This window comes from Sceloporus undulatus, chromosome 2 (genome assembly GCF_019175285.1).
Source record: "Sceloporus undulatus isolate JIND9_A2432 ecotype Alabama chromosome 2, SceUnd_v1.1, whole genome shotgun sequence".
Lineage (NCBI taxonomy): Eukaryota > Metazoa > Chordata > Lepidosauria > Squamata > Phrynosomatidae > Sceloporus > Sceloporus undulatus.
In genome coordinates, this window is record NC_056523.1 from 16795484 (window position 1) to 16811590 (window position 16107).

The 16107-nt window shown below is 39.7% G+C and overlaps 3 non-coding genes across 3 annotated transcripts; 2 read left to right on the top strand and 1 right to left on the bottom strand.

The window, feature by feature from the left end:
- Nucleotides 1-13395: 13395 nt before the first annotated feature.
- TRNAA-UGC lies at nt 13396-13468 on the bottom strand. The gene has a single exon. It is a non-coding gene; the product is annotated as a tRNA-Ala (tRNA).
- A 2173-nt stretch (nt 13469-15641) lies between these two features.
- Nucleotides 15642-15714, top strand: TRNAA-AGC. Its single transcript has one exon. It is a non-coding gene; the product is annotated as a tRNA-Ala (tRNA).
- Nucleotides 15715-15894: 180 nt separating this feature from the next.
- TRNAA-AGC lies at nt 15895-15967 on the top strand. Its single transcript has one exon. It is a non-coding gene; the product is annotated as a tRNA-Ala (tRNA).
- Nucleotides 15968-16107: the final 140 nt, after the last annotated feature.

The window sequence follows — 16107 nt, forward strand, 5'->3', positions numbered from 1 at the left end:
TATTCAGGGGGAGGGGGAGGGAGAAAGGAGGGTGAATCTTAGGATAAGAGCATTGTCTTGAAAGGTCTTATTGTCAGTGTTCTTCTTGTCTTCTTCCTCAGATGCTTTTTGAAGAATGCTTTTTGAGCATCTGAGGAAGTAGACTGAAGTCTCTGCAAGCTCATGCTGCCAACTTCTTTCTCTCAGTTAGTCTCAAAGGTGCTACAAGATCTCTCTACATACAGAATGAAATTTTGTTGAGGCATTGAAGTGAGATTTAGATACTGGAAACCCCAGAACTTTCCTAGTCCACCTCATTTCTGTTACACGGTTACAAAGTATAATAGATTGGGTCCAGGTTTAGTTACACTTAGAGCAGACCCATTTAAGTCTAAGGAATGTAAGTTTGAAAACAGATCCGATAACTATATGTTTCCCATCAGGTGAGATTATGTAATATTTTGTGATTAGCTAACTTCACTTTCTAGAACAAAAGAGGTTGCAGGATTTGGATTGGTTTGTTTTTGTTGTTGTTTTTTTGGCAGCTGATCCATCCCACAAAGGAAACATATCATTAAGTTATCAGATGAAAAACAAATCTTCTCGAGACAAGCAATTATGGAGGTATGGACTGGAGGCCATTTCTTTTAATGCAAATTAATTCCTGTTTTCATGTCAACATGATGTTAAAATGCCTGGCTGCTGCAGGAAATTATGATAATACATTTCATTCTTCTCCTTCCACACCACAGCATAAATCAGAGTGTTTCCTTGACATTATAGATATCCTACTTCATTATAAACAGTATTCTTGATGCCAGGAGAAGATGGTAGTTTCTCCTAAATATTATGGACAGGGATGGCCAGTCACAGGATCATCAGAGTTCTGTGAACAATGAGCACCTCTAAAAGTGCACATAAAAGAACTATGTATTGGGTTAAGGAACTCTCCTTCCCTTTCTTTGGATTGAATTCTAAAAATATCCCTGATGATAGACTACAATGTGCCAATCATTTAGGGCACCAATCCATATTTATGGTAACAATGGGGTGGAGATGGTCTCACATAGGCCAGGACAATGTATGGGTGTGTCTGTGGAATATTTCTGAAGATGTGAGATTTATATGCATGACAAGAGGCCAGAATATGGAGAAACAAATGGGTTTCCTCATTCAAAGTGTGAGTCAAAACTGCATTTGATTACTCTACCTGTTTACTTTATAGGCAAAATGTATCATATTTAAGGTGGGATTAGAATCAGAGGAAGGTGGCATGAAAACAAAGAAATATCAGCAGTGTGGCATGAAAAAATAATATGGTAATGAGCAAAAGATAGAAAAGACTCAGAACAACTATTGAGGAAAGTTAAAGAACATGCAAAAGCAGGGTTACTCCTGACAATAAGACAAAAATACAATTTTAAAGTGGATTAAGATACTGAAATAGTTCATACATTTTCTATACCTTGACTGAAAAGGCACAAAACCCCATCACAATTAGATACATTGACATTGACATTTATTTATTTATTTTTTGTTTGTTTGTTGTGTGCCTTCAAATCATTTCTGACGTATGTGATCCTAAGGCAAACGTATCACAGGGTTTTCTCCTACCCTTATAGGAAGGGGGAAAAGAGATTTTGCAGATTTTTCTCCTTGTATTCTCTGCCATTTTTTGCAGGTCAACAGCAGTTGCCATTTCTTTTCCACCATGATCCACATTAAACAAAACACACCATGCATGAAACTGTTTTTTAAAACGACCACCACTCCTAGAATCCTCAGTAGTGTATGCTATCTGTGTTAGGATCGGAGTACCCAGTTCCCAATAACCAAGATAGCATCATAGTGTAGTAGAAAGTTCCCAGTCCTGGGTTCAGTGTCAGAACCTAAAAAAAAAATCCCCTTCAGACCATCATATTCATGAGAGACAAACTTAGGGTTAAAAAAAAATACATACATGCAAAGAAATGAAAATGCAGATTCATCCTTCCAGGATCAGGGTTCTGAGTGCTTGACTCTTAAACCAAAATTGGCAGATTTTCTGATCCCTCATAGTCATAGATAATTTTATTATTGTAGTAGAATTATGTGGATGACTATATAATAATGTATGACATGCATGTTTGTGTCATGCCCCCCCCAGTGTACATACACACACTTGCCTTACACATATTTGTTGCTGATATTTGCCATCAAGTCAACTTCAACTTGTGTGCCTCTATGAATGAGAGACCTCCAAGAACTCTGGTCATCAGTTGCCCTGCTCAGGTCTTGCAAACTCAGGGCTGTGGCTGCTTTGTTTGACTATTATCCACCTGTAATGTGGACTCCCCTTTTTCCTATTGCTTTCCACTTTACCAAGCATTATCATCTTTTCCCAGGGGTCACATCCTCTCATGATATGTTCAAAGTATAACCGCCTCACTTTAGTCATCTTCACTTGTCGTGAGAGTATAGGCTTGATTTGCTCTAGGACCCATTCATTTGTCTTTTTAGCAGGCCATGATATCTGCAGGACTCTTCTCCAGCACTAAATTTCAAGTTACTTTTTAAATATACCCTGCAATTACTGTCATGTTTTGCCAAGATTTGATTTGCCTACTGTTACCAAGTTTGGTTTTAATAAAATTTTGGGCACATGCGGTCTGTGCTATGATCCCTGACTGACCTCATAAAGGACCAGCCATTAACCCAAAGGCGAGGAGACCACGTAGGCAACTCACCTTGCAAAGGCAGAGCCCTAGAAAGAGATGGAGTTGGAAATTTTCCATAGGAAGTTTGGGAGTTGCCAAACCAGAATCGCCACTGCTTGCCCAAGTAAGACAATAGATTTGGCTTCTCACCTGATGGGCCAGTGATCAGCTTAACTACTCAATAATCAAGTCGGATGCCCCTCCGAATTGTGTCCAGACCTAAATGCATTATGCAACACATTGCTTACTCTTGGCTTAACAAAGCCCAAGCAATCAACACCTTTGTCTAGCAAGTCCCATAGCCTCCGGATACGTTTCGCCCTATAAGAACCCTGGGTTTCCGGACCCTCCTTGTGCTAGTGCTAGTGTTGCAAGCTGGTCCACACCAGGTTGAACTCTGATCCTAGCTCCCGCTGCCCTCTTCCCCCGCTCCTGCGGCCATGAATCACTGTCCAACCAAGCTTCATCAGACTTTCCGGAGAATGCTTCTAAGGTAGTATTCCCTAGTGGTGCCTCTATTTCTCAAACCTATCTCCCGAACTCACCCCTCCTCTGCTGTAGCATTGAATGTGTGTGTGTGTGTGTGTGTGTACCCCTTTTGCTGTGTGGTTTCCCCTCTGCTTTAATAAACGTTACCGTTTTAATTGGACCTAGTTGGTATCAGCGTCTCTTCCTCTTGGGGCTTGCTGGCGACCTGTGGTATACACTATTGGGACCCGATTCCGGCACGTGGTGTTGTTAGGGCCATCTCTCGGCTAATTAAAATTCCCTTAATTCGATCCTTCCTAACACTACACACATTGACATACAGTGGGCTCAGATATGTGATAGAAAGTGGGTCCTTTTACAAGACATAGTTATAACACTATTAGTCTGTGGTAACTGCCATAGCAACATTATGTGGACTCTTGGAATTTGCAGTTGAGGGAGGGGTATTTAGAATTCTCAAACAGACAGCCCTAGTTCCCTACCAAGCTACAAACTCCAGAATTCCATAGGAAGTTGGCAGTGACAGTTGAATCATAGTATTAAAATTGTGTAGTCTGAAAGGGCCCGGGGTCTGTTCCAACGTGCAGATCATCCCATGTGGCTCCCATGCCTGGGGTCCTCCCTTATCCACCCCCATCCTAATAAACATGGGAGTTTACAGGAACTTGGTGTGACACCCTACAGGTTACAAAACTCTTATAATCTTCTGCATGCATACTACACTATCCACACCCTGTGTATATGTGAGTGAAAGAGATTATTTTTTCCAAGAGGCAACCTCCTATCCATGGAGGATCAGGGAGAAACCATGACGTTTATGTTCACTGACAGCATGTCTTTGGCACATCATGCCTTCCGTTAATTTCACAAAGGAAAACACAGGCACGTTTGTTCATTTGTTTTCTTCATGGGTGTAATCAGCACACCCTCATGCCTTGAATGGACATATTTCTTCATACCAATCTGTTTCCCAGAGTCATTCAGGAAGAGCTGGTATCAAGCACACCAATGCCTCATCTGAACTGCAGAAATAATGCAGTTTGACTTGGCTTTAACTACCATGGCTCAGTGCTATGGAAGCCTGGGATTTGTTATTTGTTGTGGTAGCAGAGCTCTCCAACAGAGAAGGCTAAATAGCTCACTAGACTACAAATCCCAAAACTCCATAGCATTGCGTCATGCCAGTTAAAGTGGTGTCAAACTGCATTATTTCTGCAGTGCAGATGAGATCTGAATCCTGATAGTGCTCCGTGCTCCATTTTGAAGATCACTGCCATATATATTCTATCATTTCCCAGTTTCTCCCTGACATTCTGTGTAATGTCTGAACAAACAGCAGATGGCTGTCTCCTGCTTAGATGGGGGTCCCTTGCTTGGAGGACACATTTGCTGCAAATGTGCCACTCAAAGGCACACTATTTTACATGGCGGAAGGATGGGTTTTGATGGATGGAATGTAAATTCTTACTTCATTCTTGTGTGAAAGATTGAGAAATTTCAAGGAGAAGAGAGTTGTTTCTGCTGGGTGGAACTCCTGGAACATTATTGATGACTTTTCAAACTTTAGAACATTTTTGTGAAAAATTATTTTGGACAAATGAATTTTTCACAAACAAAAGGTTGCCAAAAATTTGCTACATTGATATTAAAATTTGTCCATGGAAAAAAGTGGATTTTGCACTGTGTCCTGTGACCAAATTATAATGTTTTGTAGATCTCACTTTTTTAAGAATCAGAAACTCTGAGGGTTTGGGTTTTGTTTGTTTTGCAGACCCCCCCCCTTTTTAAGCAAAAGAAAAAAGAAAAGGAAAAGGAAAGGGGAAAAGCTCTGAATTATGAAAAATCTCAAAGGTCAACTATTTTCTAGGTGGGCTGTTTCAATGGACTGAAACACTCTTTCTTGATAATGATCAAAAAAATTGTGAGTTTCCATTATAGCCCTACTTGACAATCAAAACAGAGACACTGTCTTTAAACCGGGATATTTCACAGGACTGAAGGTAAGGATGGATAAGAGTTATATTTCAGTTCATTTTTTAAAATAGAATGTATACAAAATTTCAAATTTCTTTACACTAAGATAGAAAAACAAGATTTAATCACCATCACACAAAACAAAATGTAATAAGAACTAAATGTGAGACAATTTGGCCGTCTGTACCAGGTTTTGGAATGCTTGATTTTTGAGCTCACATCCTGTATATTCCACCATTTAATGCTTAGTTATGGCTGCCACCTCTTTTTTTTAGATCTTGCTGATCTAAAATGGTTAGGGCCAAAAGTGCTTTGGATTTCAGATTTTTAAATGTTTATTTTGGAATACCTGTATTTGCATACGTGTACATAATGAGATACCTTAGAGATGGAACCCAGGTCTAAACACAAAATTCATTTTACGCCATATTTGAAATCATTTTGTGCATAAAACAAAGGTTATGTACACTGAACCACCAGAACGCAAAGAGATCTCTATCTCAGCCTCCTATGAAAAAAGCTTTTTGGAGTATTTTGGAATTCTGGATAAAGGAGACTCACTCTGTATTGGCATTCATAACTTTTGACAGAGCAATGTAAGTGAAATAGACAGGCTTCCAGCCTTAAGGAACGTAGAATGCAAATTTCAATGGTAGCAAACAGGAGTTTAATGTTCCTTCCACTGATGGAAATTTCTTTTGCAAATTTTCCTTTGATGCAATTAATTAAAAGTATCATGGTTTCACAAATAATTAAAAACCTTCCAACACTTTAGAGGTCAGGCTGTTTGGATTTGGTTTAGAAGTTTGAATTCAAAGGATGTATTTCAAATACCGAAACCCATAACCAGGATTAGAAGGGAACTCCATGCCTCAGGAAAGTAATTAGCGTTAATGGAACAAGCCAGAAACTTCTGGGGATAAGCAGCTTAAACACAGCAGCAGTAAATAATATTTCTTCATCCCTGTAATACAGACAGCTCCACCTTAATTTTAAATTGTTATTTCCTGATTGCATTTTACCACACACAGTGTAATCTTACCTATTTATAGAATCATAGGGTTGGAAGACACCCCAAGGGCCATCCAGTCCAACCCTCTACTAGGCAGGAAGACACCATTAAAGCACCCCCGACAGATGGCCATCCTGTCTCTGTTTAAAAACCTCTAAAGTTTTGGACGCCAAAGACAGAGAGTCCACCACACTCTGACGGACTGTCAAAACAGCTCTTACTCTCAGGAACATAGGAGGAATCTCTTTTCCAGTAGTTTGAATCCATTACTCCATGTTGTCAGGATACACTAACTCCTATTGATCCTGCCATTTTATAGAACCCGGGGGGGGGGATGTTTGGATTTTGTTTGATCAAAGTTTGTGTTATACTGTGATTTTATTGATGGACATTGCAGCCAAAGGCTGAATGGAAGAGTCAAAGGAAATGTTGGATATGGTTGGCCTTAGAACAACTCTGGGACAACTAGCCTGCTCAGGACTGTTTTATGCCAAGCCATGAGTGATGGACTATGGAAAGAGTTTAATAGAATCATAGAATCATAGAATCATAGAGTTGGAAGAGACCGCAAGGGCCATCCAGTCCAACCCCCTGCCATGCAGGAAATCCAGATCAAAGCATCCCCGACAGATGGCCATCCAGCCTCCGTTTGAAGACCTCCAAGGAAGGAGACTCTATCACCCTCCGAGGGAGTGCATTCCACTGTCGAACAGCCCTTGCTGTCAGGAAATTCCTCCTAATGTTGAGGTGGAATCTCTTTTCCTGTAGCTTGCATCCATTGCTCCGGGCCCTAGTCTCTGGAGCAGCAGAAAACAAGCTTGCTCCCTCCTCAATATGACATCCCTTCAAATATTTAAACAGGGCTATCATATCACCTCTTAACCTTCTCCAGGCTAAACATCCCCAGTTCCCTGAGTCGATCCTCATAGGGCATGGCTTCCAGACCTTTCACCATTTTAGTCGCCCTCCTTTGGACACGCTCCAGTTTCTCAATGTCCTTTCTGAATTGTGGTGCCCAGAACTGGACACAATATTCTAGGTGGGGCCTGACCAGAGCAGAATACAGTGGCACTATTACTTCTCTTGATCTAGACACTATACTTCTATTGATGCAGCCTAAAATCGCATTGGCCTTGTTAGCTGCCGCATCGCACTTAATAGATAAGATTTATGGATAGATGATTATAACATAGGTGAGACATAGACTGTTATGGTTAAGGATTAGTTTGTTGAGTTATTTGATGAGTGCTATGGATTCTGCTGCCATGATCTATTGTTTCAAACAGCTTCATTTATATTTCGCTTCATACTGAACTAACAGTGTCTAAGCAGTTTACACCTGTAAGCTAATTACCCCCACAATCTGGGTACTCATTTTAGCGACCTCCTCAGAAGGATGCAAGCCTGAGTTGAGCTTGAACCCTTTCGCTGGTATTGAACTCGCAACCTTATGGTTTTGAGTGAGTGGCTGCAGTACAGGCATTTAATCACTGTGCCACCAATTAGTTGGAGTTTTTTTTGGGGGGGGGGTTGGTTTGGATATTATATAAATGTTATAAAAATGTTATTTATTTTGTCTGATTGTTATAAAGCCAATGATGACAATGTACTAGAACAAACCTGTATTAGAAGTGCCTTTTGAATAAATGGATGAAATGTATAACTGAATATATTAAGAGAAGCCAATTGTGCCAATAGTGAAGTGTGATAAACCTATATGATGGGGGGATGGTTTAATGAAGGTTGTTAATTATTTGATGAAGTTAATGAGAGAATTAATGCTAGACTGTGATATGTAATATAGATAAATATATAAGTTTAATTAATTGTGAAATACTACTATAAACAACATTCTGGTGAGAAAGTTGACTGTGTGGGAACTTTTGAAATAAATTGACCAATAGTGGCTATTTTTAGAATTTGGAGGTGGGAACCTAAATGAACTGTATAAATGCTTATTAATAATTTATACAGTTCATTTAGGTTCCCACCTCCAAATTCTAAAAATAGCCACTATTGGTCAATGCTTACGGCTTGAACTGCAATGTTAGATCCATCAATACAAGTCACAGAGTGCCTGCTATATTCTTTTTTCCTTTTTTTCAATTAATCTGTCTTGTTTGACAAAGTCCTGGAGTTGTCTAATTTGCAAGAAGGGAACTGACCTAACAGAGAACCTGACACATGCCCTAGTCTCTTGAGCAATAGAAAACTACCTGATTCCATTTTCAATATGACACCTTTTCAAAAATTTAAACATCACCACCATCTTACCTCTTAGTCTTTTTTCTCTCCAAGCTAAACAGTTCCTTAATCTACTCCTCATAAGGCATGATTTTCAGATCTTTCACCATTTTTGGTTGCCCTTCTCTGGACATGCTCCAGCTTGTCAATACTTGTCATAAATCGTGGTGCCAAGAAATGGACAAATTATTTTAGATGAGGTCTGACCAAAGCAGAATGGAGTGGTACTACAGTGGGCCCTTGGTATCTGCTGTGGTTTGGTTCCAAGACCACCACCCCATCCTAGTAGATATCAAAATCTATGGATGTTCCTATTAAATACAATGGTGTAGTAATACAGTGTTCCTTATATAAACAATCTAAATCAAGGTTTGCATGGGGGAATTTTAAGTTTTTTAGAATATTTTAAAATCATGGATGGTTGAATCTGTAGATAAAGAATCTCTGGATACAGAGGGCTAACAGTATTACTTCTCTCAATCAAGACACTATACTCCTATTGATGCAGACTAGAATCTGAGTTTTCTTTAAAGATTTCACATCACACTGTTTCTTCATGTTCAGCTTGTGATCAAGTAAGATTCCTAGATCCCTTCCACATGTACTGTTTCAAGCCAGGTGTCACCCAACATGTTGTGCTGAAGTTATGTTGAGTTGTCATAGATTATCTTGCCAATTTGATAATGGTGTCTGCCTTTTCCAGGGTACATCCCATGCCACCAGCTGATTACTATGAGCCACCTGCCTGCATTTGTGCTGGGCAGTGCCCATCCAGTCACCAGAAACTGTGGAGGGAGAAGTCAAAGAAGAATTGAATCTGATCTCAGGCTGCAATGGTCTACTCCTGTATTCATGAGGTTTGGTTTCTTCCCAGTCACATTCACAGTCACTACAAGATGAGTCACAGTTCTACCCATTACAACAGAGTCAATATTTACTAAAATGTTCATTAACAAGGGCGAGGCTCATTATCTCTACACAAAATTAGCCATATGTAACATCCAGTAGGCTGCCAAAGTGTGCTGATTTCTCATACCTCCCAACATTTCAGTGATGAAAACAAAGGCATGCTGTGTTCTAGATTCTTACTTAATTCTCTAAGAAAAGATCCCAGCTTAAGCTGCTCCCAATACACATGATCATAGATTGTTCCTGTTTGAACCTACACTACAATAGATACCTTCATGACATTTTTTAAAAACGGGGTGTTTAAAAAAAAATTCTTTTCAGAAATAACAGTAAAACACAAATTTAGGGCTGCATACATAATTTTCTTTCTTTTTTCAAAGACATACACAATCACTGTACCTTTTCAACAACCCTGTGAGGTAAGATTAGACTGAAATAATGTGAGTGGCCCAAAGCCACTTAAAAAGAAACTTTAGCATGGGTTTGTGTAGACTTGAGTCTACTTCCTCAAATGCATCGGGTGGAGAGTCCAGGGACAGACCTCTACAAGCAGGCTATGTGTGAACATGTCAGTAGAAATGCAAAACCTTGTGGGTGTGGACATAAGGTCAGAAGTTCAGTTTTAATCATGGCCATTGGGGGATAAAGACAGGAGAAAGATGTTGCCTAAAGCCAAGGTGAGTAGATAACCATATGAATGAGTACTGGAATACACAAGTTTATCACATGGGAGGGAAGCACCCAAATTCTGTGGATAAATGGGCTTTAAATCTGAAAATATCCTGCTAAAGCAGGATTATTTTCATACAACATCAGGCTAATTCCGCATCATTCTGTCATTAACCCATGAATAAAGTGGCAAGATCGCACAGCTTTTTACTTTTGGGATTTTCCAGAAAGTAAAGAGCAGTGTGATTTTGCCACTTTATGCATGACATAATGTTGGGATAATGCTGAATTAACCTGATGTGTCTGAAAACGAACCCGCTTTTGCAAGATATTCATGGGATTTAAACTCTGTTTATCCATAGGATTTGGGCACTTTGCCTCCTGTGTGATAAACTCCTTTCTGGGAAACAGAAAGGAAATGTGATGAACTGGCTAAAAGATCCCACATGAGGCTGAGGGGATAGCTAGTGTTATAATGTGTGTAGTGTGCTAGTAAACCATTATCTCTATTCAGCCCACTGTTAATGGACTGGAGTTTGTGGAAACATATCAGTTCTGCTATTTCTTTTTCTGTATGGCATTTCTATTGACATTCTTCCAGTTAAAAATTAGCACATTTCTGCATAGTTTGGTTGGAACAAAGTACAGGGGAGACTGCACTTTACCATTTGAACTAATTCCTCAGGTGTATGCTGTTGCTATCCTGCAACATTCATATAGAAAGGAGCAGACCAAAGACATCCCACTGAGGACATTTAACTGTATGCATAGCAAAAGGAGGAAGAAATTAGCAGAACCAACTCCAAGCATCCCTTGCTTAGAAAACCCAATGAAATTTATAGGATCTCCATAGTTCGACAGGTGAGTTGAAGTCACATACACATATAGGTCGTGACTATGTATGATTGTGAAAGCTGGACAGTGAAGAAAAGAAGAGAATCAACTCATTTGAAAGATGTTTTGGAAGAGAGTTCTATGGATACCAGAGACTGCAAAAAAGAAATACACAAATCCTAGAAGAATTCAAGCCTGAACTCTCCCTAGAAGCCAAGATGGTTAAACTAAGATTGTTGTACTTCGGCCATATAATGAGAAGACAGATATTACTTACTAGAAATTACAATATTGCTTGATGATGTCTGATCTTGGAAATTAAGCAGGGTTAGCCCTGGATAATACTTTGATGGGAGACTGCAAAGAAATACCAGGTGTTGTAGGCTATATTTCAGAGGAAGGAACTGGTAAAACCACTTCTGAGTCTTCCTTGCCTAAGAAAACTCTGTGAAATTCATGGGGTTGCCATAAGTTGACAGGCAACTTGAAGGCACATATACTCACATAGCAAAAGGAAGAAAGGAAAAGAATGGCAGGGGAATGCAAGCATCAGTTCTCTTGTAGGCAAAGCAAGCTCTCTAGCACTTGAGCTAATTCCTCTATGCATTATCTATTCTCTTACCTCATCCTGAGAAAGAATGAGTGGGATTGTGGGGATACCAACCTAGTCAGGCTTCCAAGATATTTAGATATAACTTCCAATATCTTTCTGAGTTCTATGGAGCAATTATAAATGAATATTGCAAATACAATCACAATTTCAGTCCCATTTTTTCTGAACAATACAACAGATGATATAGCAGTTGAAGACATATCAACTCTCCCAAAAGTTTTATGCAATCTATGAGGTGCCAGTGAAGCGCTAGATTATAGGACACTTCTACATATGCTGCACAGCATTATAACAGCCTTGGAATTGAACCGAAAAGCCTTAAATAAACAATAAAATGTAGGTGTAAATACATAATAGAAATTCCACTATAAGAAAATGTTGTTCCTTCCTAAATGCATAATTCAAAATTCTACTACCTTATTCAAGGTTAAAATTTCCTAATTCATATCTCTGGGAATAGCAGCTCCTCTCTAGTTCTCCCTCTCTTCCTGAACTCATCTAGTAAGAGCAGCCTTACTTACAGTTCCTCCAGCTACTGGGCCAAACCCATAAGTCATAGGAGTTTCAGAGGCATAAATGGAGAATCTAGGAATTGGTCCAATAATCTCTTGATGGGAAGCAGATGACACCTTTTCAAACGTTTAAACATGGTTATCATGTCACCTCTTAACCTTCTCTTCTCCTGGCTAAGGAGCCACCCCTCACAGGGCCTGGTTTCCAGATCTTTCACCATTGTGTTCACCCTCCGCTGGACATCCTCCAGTTTGTCAATATCCTTCTTGAATTGTGGTGCCCAGAACTGTACACAATATTCCAGGTGAGTTTGGACCAAAGGAGAATTGCATTGGCTTTTTTAGCTGCCACATCATGTTGTTAAAGAAGAAATCACAGGGAGATGTCTTATTCTATATATAGCAAAACACTGACCTGAAGGAAGTTTTTTGTATGCATGGAAATAATGGGAATAGAGACTTGGCTGGAGAATGTGAACATTAATCCTACTACCTCCCTCATGTAAAGTTAGTACTTTACTACTTGAGCTAACTCAATGGCTGCATTGTGTTGCTATCCCATAATATTCATAGAAAGGAGCAGATCTAAGATATGCCTAAGGAAATGAGTTTAGGAGGCATGCAGGTGTATTTTGTTACCAGTCACTTGAAAAATGTGTGTTCAACCATCTGAACTAACTCCCCAGCTTCAGAGGGCTCATTCCCACTTACATTTAAACCAGTTTGTGATTCACTTTCGCTCCAGATCAGTGAATTGATTCCAGTCGAAGTGTCATTTACTCTTCCCATTTTTTCATGTATTTGAGTCTTTTTTTGGCCATGATTGTCATTCCCACTAGATTTGTGCCACTTCAAAATGCATGTCAATCATCTACGTGTCATCAGTGATGCAACCTTCTTAGTCCTGCTCCAAATGGAAATGTAGGACCAATCCTGGGAAAGGAGGAGGACAGACCTGGGAGGGAGTTGGGCTTCCTGCCAGAGAAAAAGGCTGAGGCTGGTGGTATGGCTTCCCCACAGCAATCCAGGCTCCTCCCTGAGTGTGTCCAGCACACCATTTGGGAGGATTTCCCCCCAAAATTGAGGTGGTATGTTAAACACCCCTCTGCCAGCCCCCTCGGCCATTAGTCCCTTCCTTCCATGTACAGTGTTGAACATGCTTCGGAATCGATTCTTTTAAAAAGAACTGTCAAATAATCCTTTTTTAGAAAGAGTGGTTCTTTTGCATTTGCCTCACTTCATCGTGATTGAAACTGAATGCAGTCGGTTCATAACTGGTTTCACGTGGGAATGAGGGACATATAATCCAATCAGCAAATCACTTTAAATAATACAGGGAACGAGCCCATAGTGTTGCTACCTTATAACATTCATAGAAAGAGAAATACCCAACATGTCACTAAGAAAATGGCCTAAGGAGCTTTCGCTCGATGCATAGCAAAAAGAAAATAATAAAAATTTGGCTGGAGAATGTGGGCATTGATCCCACTACCTCTTGCATGCAAAGCAAGCGCTCTACCATTTGAGCTAATTCCCCAGTTCCTTGATAGTCTGACCCCACATTATACTAAGAAAGTGGGAAACAGGCATTGCCATGCACAATGCTTCTGGGATACAGTTTTCTATATCTATGGAAAAATAGGGTATAGGGTTGCTGATGGGATCACTGGAGAAGATTTTGTTTCAACTGCACTATCTTTCATACCATGAGCAAAAAAATTCTCTACCATCTGTGCTCAATCATCAAATGCCCTTGGCAGCATGGCCTTGCAATATTGCAAGGAAAGGACAGACCCAGATGAGAAAAATTACCTGAATATGCATACTGAAGGAACAGCAGTGGGTGGAAATGTGGGCATTGATCCATCATCATCATCATCATCATCATCATCATCATCATCATCATCATCATCCCCCTATATTTCCCCCAAGATTGGGACTCAAAATGGCTCACAATTTAAAAGAACAATACAATAAAAAGTTATAAAAAGTAAGAAAACTGAATTAATCTATGTATAGTCTTCAAACAACTCACATTCAGTAAAAGGAATAAAATACAGTTTAAGAGATTTAAATATTTAAATATTTATTTATTTATTGGATTTATATCCTGCCTTGCTCCCAAAGTGGGATTCAAGATTCTCTTAATTCTTGTAATAGAAATTTTGGCTAACAAAATAAGAGCAAATGCAAAGATAAAAGGTACTAAATATAAAGGGCATGAATATAAACTGAAAATTTTCACAGATGACATATTTGTCATCTTCGATGATCCTGTAGAAACCATGGAACATGTTATGGCTGTAATAACATTTTTTTCGGTACATATACGGGATTTAAAATAAATAAAGACAGAACCTGGATCATAACGAAAAATCTGACAAAATTGGAAGAAGGAAAGATAGAAAGCAAATCTGGCTGTAAAATAAAAAGAAACTTGAAATATTTGGGAGTCAATATGGCTTCTTTAAACAGTTCAGTTAAAACAATACAGCACCCCTTACTTTTAAAAAAAAACCTTCTGTTTTAAAAGCTTATCTGTATAAAAAGATTTTAGCTTGCCAACTGAGAATACCAAGCAAGTGCTTTATCACTTGAACTAATTCCAGATTGCTCAGACTTTTAGATTCAGTGCTGAGGTCTCTGGGTAGAAAAGCTCCACGAAGTGATATTCTTTTCTTTAGGCAAGGTCTGCTTGCCAAAGACAGGGGTTCTCAATCCTTTTAGCCTCCAAGGTAACAACATGGGTGTTAGTGGGGATCCTGGGGCCATACATATCTATCCGTGAACACGCAGGCACACTGGTTAGGAAAGGTTATCCTTGTTGTCATCCTCATGATCCTGCACAAGACTACTTTGTGACTGCTGAGTTAAGGGAAGGCAAACACCACTAACTGGTATTCGGTGAAATAGCAGCTGATGGCTTTTGTGTCAACTGGATTGTTGAACTCCTCTAGATTTTCATCTGAGAAATGATGGAGAAATAGTTGAGGATAGAATTTAGCAGTCTGCAAAGCGATTACAAATTTCAAATTAAAACTTGGAGTGGATTCACCACCACTGATTTGGGGCAACCAGGCACCAAGGATTATGTGGCAGCAGAGGGCACAATCTTTTTAGGATCCACCTAACATGCTGAATTCAGTATCCAACCCTATTGGCTTTAAAGCTTAGGCCCATAGTATATTTTTATCACCTGAACAAGAAACCAAAACTGGGAAATGGAAGGGCCATGCCACGGAATACTCTTTGAGAGACTCCCCCCCTGTCAGTACCACTTGTGCCCACACAGTTATTTGCAGTGGCATCAACAGGATTTCACTCAATGTCTAAGTCATGTGGGTAGAAGTAGCAAAGCTCATCCCAGTGATCCTGCACCAGGCTGCATCCATCATTATCTTTCAGATAATGTAATCTCCTGAAGATGGTCTATGAGTCTGATGGCAGACTTGGATTTCACTCAAAGGCCCCACTTATGTGGATCTGACTAGTGGGAAATTAGTTCAAGTGGTAGAGTTTAGCACTTTCAAGACAAATACTACGCTTCCTTTTGCCATGCATCGAACAAAGCCTTTTAAGGTCACTTTCTCCATGGCATATTGGATTGTCCCATTTTCAGGGTACTGTGAAGCACTATTGGCACAGAGATATTTTGATGGAGACTGCATTGTATGGCTATCATCAGTGTAGCTCACAAGTATCTAACCAGTGGGGAATTAGCTCAAGTGGTAGAGCGCTCGCTTAGCATGCGAGAGGTAGTGGGATCGATGCCCACATTCTCCAGTTAAACTTTTCAATTCTTTTTGCCATGCATAAAACAAAGCCTTTTCAGACCACTTTCTGTGTAGCATCTTGGATTGTTCCATATTCAGGGTTCTGTGACGCAGTACTGATGCAGAGATATTTTGGTTGATACTGTAGTGTTTGGTTATCATCAGCACAGGCCATAAATGTCTGGTCAGTGGGGAATTAGCTCAAGTGGTAGAGCGCTCGCTTAGCATGCGAGAGGTAGTGGGATCAATGCCCACATTCTCCAGTTAAGCTTTTCAATTCTTTTTGCCATGCATAAAACAAAGCCTTTTCAGGTCACTTTCTGCATGAAATTTTGAGATGGCCTCTTGTGCAGCAGTGATGCCAGTCAGGTGGGAGAATTAGCTCAAATTGTAAGATACTTGT